We start from the raw sequence: 7,134 nt of genomic DNA on the forward strand, positions 1-7,134 counted from the left end.
ATTGCTCGACGGCAGATTCGCCGGAAATTAGGGTTTGTTCTTGAACAAAGACGGCGGAGTTTGGGGCTGAGCAACTTGATTTTCTATTAATGTATTTCAATGTATTTTCAATGTATCACGCTGTATTTTCATGTATCACGCTGTATTTTCATGTATTTCATTGTATTCACTGTCTTTTTTTTCCCATTGTAATTCAATGTATCTCGCTGTATTCCATGTATTTCATTGTATTTACTGTCTTTTTTTTCACTGTATTTCAATGTATCCCGCTATATTCTATGTATTTCATTGTATTCACTGCCTCGCTATATGCCATGAATGTATTCATATGTTTTTTTTAATTAATATAATTTATGTATTCAGATGTATTATATAATTTCTCTGAAGATTGCTATGTTTTTGAGGTATTTTTCGGTTGACAATCTTTTTTATAACCAGAAATACAAATTTTGTGTGTTATAATTGAGTTTGTTGAGTTATATTAGGAGTTTATTATGTTAATTGATACACTTTCCGTTTAAAAACAGTGTAATCCCCTGTTTCACGCTGTGAATACAGTCGAATACAATAATCTGTCCAGCTGTAATCCCATGTTTCACTCCAAGAATACAGTCGAATACACTCGAATACAACAACTGATTAGCTGGACTTCCCTGATTCACGCCTATTTTTGCTATTGTATTCATAAATACAGTAACTTAAATACATCTAATACATCTTATAACAACAGAAAACGTATCTACAATCCGTAATATAACAAATGGTATCTATAGATAGCTAATTACCACTAAAAGATAGTGCTTTATGAAAATTTCTCTAAGTTTATCCACAAGAATTCCTTCATGTTTTACAGGTTCAACTTTTTATAATTCTTCTGTTTAGAATGTCAAAAAGATGAAAAAGGCAAACTCACTATAAATTACTGTCCTGAATGTAAGAAATGATAAACTGGAATACAATTCGAAAACATCAGCATATTTACATGATACAATCTAACAATAAAAAAGGGGCAGCCCGCAAGGCATCCCGCGTTCACGCCAGGGTTCGAGGAAGGGCCGCACCCCAATGGATGTGATGTAGATAGCCTACCCTAATGCAAGCATTAGTGGCTGCTTCCACGGCTCGAACCTTCAATTTGATTCATCGTCCGAGAAGGCGCACCAAATATCATTCAACTAATCCAAAAACTTGAACTCTATTTACAGCTTTTCTTGCCTAACATCATAAGATAAAACATATGTGAGCAAAGTAACACAGTACAATAAAAAAGAAATATACTCCATCTTTATCATAGACTCATATCAAGAAAATATCAATTGGTATATGGAAGGAAACTATTGATTTTTTATTCAATAAAGAGGCAGTATTTCAACCACAACTGAGTTGATAGCAGAACTGGTGTGGAAAAGATTATACTTATAGTCAAGTGAAAGGGAATGAGCAATCTGTGTTGTAATTTGTATGCACATTCAACCTTACTCATATAATGGTGAAAGATGTTTGATTACTTAAGCCTAGTTTTCCACAGATTCAACAAAATTTATCAGGACATTGTACAAAAAGAGAAAGACTCACCTCCTTATCCCAATTAGTGCATATATTTATCGCTATAAGCGCCACATTTTGCACTAACAGTGCACAAATGATTCCCATCCATAGTCCCTAAGAGTAGGAACATAAATCAAGAACAGAAAGTTGAGATTTGATTGTGAGTGTTTGAGGGCAACTATTTAAAGAGTAATATAGATATACCATTCCTCCAGTTCGGAAGACAAATGCAAAGAGCACAGAAGAAGGTAATCCCACAACATAATAAGCGCCAAGATTGATAAATGCACAGAGTTTTTGCCATCCACATCCTCTAGCAGCCCCTGAGAAAAACAAAATGAGCATATTACTCTAACACGTTATCGTTCTTGCTCCAGCTAAGAAAAGATTGGAGTAATTTTTCAACCTGAAAGCACACATTGGAAGCCGTCCAAGAAATCAGATAAAGCAAGGAGAGGCAATATCTTGGCGACATATCTGATTACTTCTTCTTCATTGCTGTATAGCTTCCCCCATACAAAACGAACCAAAATGGTGGTGGTCGCGATTATCAGTCCTACTGAGATGGCCACTACCACAATAACATATAAAGCTAATCGTGCTCCTTGTGGACGACCAGCCCCTAATTCATTTGAAACTCTTGTGCTGAAGGAAAATCGAGATCTTTTCTTTCAGCGCGATGAAGAATATTAATGATACTAATCAGATCACGTGAGAACAATGCATATGCTTACCTTATAGCAGCACCAAGTCCTACTGAAACCATGTATACCATCCAACAAGTATTGAGACTGAAAAGAATTTCAAAGAAATTGTGTAATGGTAGTTATCGATCTTTTCTTGTTCGAAGAAGCAAAATAAGCAATGAGCTTGATGCTAATAGAACGCGGACCTTATTGATAATACTGATGTCTCTAATTTAGGATTAGGAAGAAGGCCAGATAATAGAACGACCAATATTCAAAGCTGTACAAGAACATAGAAAGCTTAAAGCTGAAATAGAAGACATAATTCATATATATGATTTAGAAGACATATCGATTATTAAATGAGAATAGACTTACCAAATCATAATTGCAGAAGGAATGGCAAGCTTGAGAAAATCCAGAATATCATGCAAAGCTTCCTTTGAAAAACCAGTCCAAGTTTTTCTACAGGCTGGGGAAAACTCAATATAACCAGCTAATAAAAACACATTAACCCAATACGAAATGGCATTAGCCAAAGCAGCCCCTTTGCTTCCAAGACCAATCTTGAATACAAAAATCCAACATATAAGAATGTGGAACAAAGCCGTGAATCCTGAGGTCAACATCATCGGCATCACTATATTCTGAGTCTGTAAAAATCTATCGAGGCATTGAAGTATGCCATACGCAAAAAGTCCGGGGATCATCCATCGATTAAATTGTCCGGCTTCAGCAGATATATCAGGATCTTGACCACAAGCGATAAGAATAACGCTGGTGTTGAACCATATCAGTAAAAGCAAAATGCTCAATACAAGAAGAACTAGCATTGCTCTCTGAGTGTAAATGCCAAGCATGTGGTATTGCTTAGCTCCATAGGCTTGACCACATAATGTTTCCAGTGCACTTCCCATTCCTAACTACCAAAAAATTTGTGAGACAGTAAGTTCAGAAATAAAACAAAGAGTAAAATAATGAACTTTGGGAGTGGGAAAACATCGTCGAGAACTAAAACTTCACAATAAGAAAGGAACTAGCTCAAATTAGCACATCCGTGCACATAGGTGGATTTTCCTTTCTCCAGCCGAGGGTCTGTTGGAAACAACCTCTTTGCCCTTCCAGGTAGGGATAAGGCTGCGTAAATCTTACCACTTGTGGGAACTTACTGGGTTTTTTGTTGTTGTTGTCGTACACATAGGTGGATTTAGCATGCATTCTGTGAGTTCAACTCAACCCATTACTTTAATTAAGCTCGATCTATGTATGCATATGCCAAAAAATAATTAAAATGTATACATATAACAAAAAAAAGGGAAAATGTTCTGCCCGTGACTGCGCTTTGAACTATTGATTTAATTAATTGGAAATAACTAACTATGTTTGTGACTAAACCTATAAATCGATCATTGATCCAATTTGAGTACCCTTCAGGATAGACCTCAACAAAAAACTAAGGAGTAACCGCAACAAGCGATTGAATTCAGTAGTTCCTCATATAAATAATTCAGTCTAGAGATATAGTAATACGGAGAAGTCAAAATTGTTTCAAGTACCGAATGACACACATTAACTCTAAATCATGGATTCGCCTCTGTTCGTGCAACATACCAATCAAGTCAACAACCACTTAGCACTTAGCAGGATTTGAACAGACAATAGTAGTCAACAAAAGAACTAATTACCAGAACACTGAATCCAGTGACTGAAGCAAAGGAAGTAGCCATTGAAGCACCAGAGAGAGCCAACTCTCCTAAGTGGCCAACGAACATTATGCTAATAATTTGCAGACAATACTGCAGAATATTGACTGCTATAAGAGGAACAGCAAGTCCTAGCTGCTTTTTTGCTTCTTCAATAATCTCTCTTTTTCCTGTTCCATAATCTTGTTCTTGTGCTTCTTTCTTATCAAAATCTTGGACTATTTCTTGGTTTGACACTAGTAGAGTTTGCAGACCTGAACTTTGACTTTCCATTTTGCTTTTGTCCCTTTTCTGGTTTATTTAAGAAATATGGTCCAAGAAAGAAAGAGGGATCTTCATCACCAGATAACAGGTTGACCCTTTTTGTAGAGACAATGCAATAGTTTAGATTTGGACAATGATTTGTCACGTTATCAAGTTGTGGTTCCCACCATAGATAGCGATCTATTGCTTAATAAAAAAATGCTGAGTAGAGTTGAAAGAGAGACTAGTCTTTACCATTTACAAATATATAAAAACAAACGTTTACAAATTTCATATTTACCAGATGCCGTTCCATCTTTTTAGTGACAGAATTAGTTGCTTTTTGTATCGAGCCATTAAAATTGAACAACTTACAGTAATCGGACACCTTGATTGCTCAATCAAATAAGAAAGATAGGATTAATTGGCAAGAAAATTCAAACGGTAGCCAAAAATACTAGGTGATTTATTCTTATATAGAATGACCAAATATACTACTAACTTAAGAAAATGGCTCCGTAGTTACACTGATAGTTTTTTTTCCGCAGAATAGCCTAAATGGTACCTATACATGTGCCACTTTCTCATGCCGGTCCCCAAACTTAACAGTTTGTCAATTAAACACTTACACTCCTTCAAACCGTGTATAATAAATGCTTATGACAGGAGGTTGTCAATGCGAGTAATACAATCTCTGCCACGTCAAAAAATAACAATGTGTAGATGTCATGTCACATTGTAGATTACAAATAATTAAAATCAAAAATAAAAATAAAAATTAAATTCAAACATAAAAATCACCTATTTCTGTAACGACCCAACCGGTCGTTTTGAGCATTTGCACTTCGCTCGGTTGTTTGAGGGCATGAGTAGCTCTGTATGATGTGTTATGACTTATGTGAATCATCGATTTTGGCTTTTAGGTTATTCAGACTTGATTTGGAGGAATGATTCTCAGCTAGAAGCTTTAAATTTGAATGTTTGACCAAGTTTTGACTTTTAGTATTTGACCTCGGATTGGATTTCTGATGGTTCTGTTAGCTCGTTTGGGTTATTTTGGACTTAGGAGCGCGTCCGGATCGTGATTTGGAGGTCCGTAGTGAAATTTGGCTTGAAATGACGAAAGTTGGGAGTTTGGAAAGTTTGACCGGGAGTGAACTTTCTAATATCGGGGTCGGATTTCGATTCTGGAAGTTGGAGCAGGTCCGAAATGTCAAATGTGACTTGTGTGCAAAATTTGAGGTCAATCGGACGTGATTTGAAAGGTTTCGGCATCGGTTGTGGAATTGGGGTTTCAAAGTTCAATAATTTCGAATTGAGGTGTGATTCATCGTTTCGATGTTGTTATGCGTGTTTTGAGGCCTCGAGTATATGTTATGTGACTTGTTGATATGTTTGAACGGGGTCCCGAGGGACTCGGGCGTGTTTAAGATTGATTTTAGATCATTTTCTTCAATGTTTCTATTGCTGGTTCTAGTGTGATCGCACCTACGGTTGGTATGCGCAGGTGGTGGTCGCAGAAGCGACGAAGTGGTCGTATGAGCGAAAATAGTGTTGGCTGAGGAAGACCGCAGAAGCGGAGATTTGGGCGCACACGCGGATGCGTAGGTGCGAAGTGATGGAGCGTAGGAGACAGGTTTTTTCCGCAGGTGCAGATAGTGGCTCGCACCTGCGATGTCGCAGAAGCGGGTATGTTGTTCGCAGGTGCAAGGGTCGAGGCCTCGGTTGATTTCGTAGAAGCGGAGGTTATGTCGCAGAAGCGACGCCGCAGAAGCGGCTAATGTGTTCGCAAATGCGAAAGTGCTGGGCAGAATGTTAAATACAAGGGTTCGCAATTTTGGCTTCATTTTTACATTTCCAAGTGCGGATTGGGGCGATTTTTGGAACAATTTTCATCACAAGGATTGGGGTAAGTGTTCTACACTCGATTTTGGTTATATTTCATGAATCTATCTTCGATTTTAGCTTTTGGTTAATGAATTGAAAGAGAAAATTGGGGGTTTTGGCCTAAAGTTTCATAATATGAATTTTTGAGTTTTGAACATCGAATTGGAGTCGGAATTGAGTGAAACTAGTATGGTTGGACTTGTAATTGAATGGGTTGTCAAATTTTGCGAGTTTTTTCGGGTTTTGAGGTGCGGGCCCGAGTGTGATTTTTGGCTGGATTTGGGATTTGAATTAGGATTCGATCTTTATCATTTGTAATTGTTTCCTTGGTCTTCATCTAATGTATTTGAGTTGTTATTAAATAGTTTTGAGCCGTTCGGAGGTCGCTACACGCGTAATGGCATTCTTGGAGCATCGCTTGGTTTGCTCGGCGTCTGGAATTGGCTTGTTTAAGATAAGTAACTCTTCTAAACTTAGTGTTGAGGATATAAAACCCCGAATTATCTGCTATGTGATTGGTGTTGAGGTGATACACATGCTAGGTGACGGGCGTGTAGGCGTGCACCCTGTGAGTTGTGACTCTGTTGTTTCCAGGGCACTGTTTAGTGGCCCACTTTGTTGATATTTGTGTTTTTCACCATGTGATAATGAGCTTTACATCATGCTAGATATCATGTTTAGACTTTATGCTGATATTATTGGGACCCCTAGCGATCGTTTCTTGTTGTCACCTCATTGATTTCATTGACATTCGTACTCAGTCACATTCATGCATTCATATCATATCTCAGTCTCAGTTGTTACTTATTGATACATCATATCATTATTCCGGGTCAGTTTTCATGACATTGTAAGCCCGCGAGTGAGACTGGAGAGATTGATGACTGAGTGAGGCCGAGAGCCTGATTATGAGTGATAGTTATGTGATCGGGTTGCACGCCGTTATATTGATGATTATGATAGCGCTTGGGCTGAAGGAGCCCCTCCGGAGTCTGTAACACGCCCCCAGTGAGCGTGGATGATATTATTGAGGGATGGATTTCCCTGGACATGGATTTGTCCGAAGT

The 7,134-nt window shown here is 37.9% G+C and overlaps 1 pseudogene; it reads right to left on the minus strand.

Annotated features, from left to right (window-relative positions):
- Positions 1–801: 801 nt before the first annotated feature.
- Positions 802–4,319, minus strand: LOC109239473 (annotated as a pseudogene).
- Positions 4,320–7,134: the final 2,815 nt, after the last annotated feature.

This window comes from Nicotiana attenuata, unplaced genomic scaffold (assembly GCF_001879085.1).
Source record: "Nicotiana attenuata strain UT unplaced genomic scaffold, NIATTr2, whole genome shotgun sequence".
Taxonomy (NCBI): Eukaryota; Viridiplantae; Streptophyta; class Magnoliopsida; order Solanales; family Solanaceae; genus Nicotiana; species Nicotiana attenuata.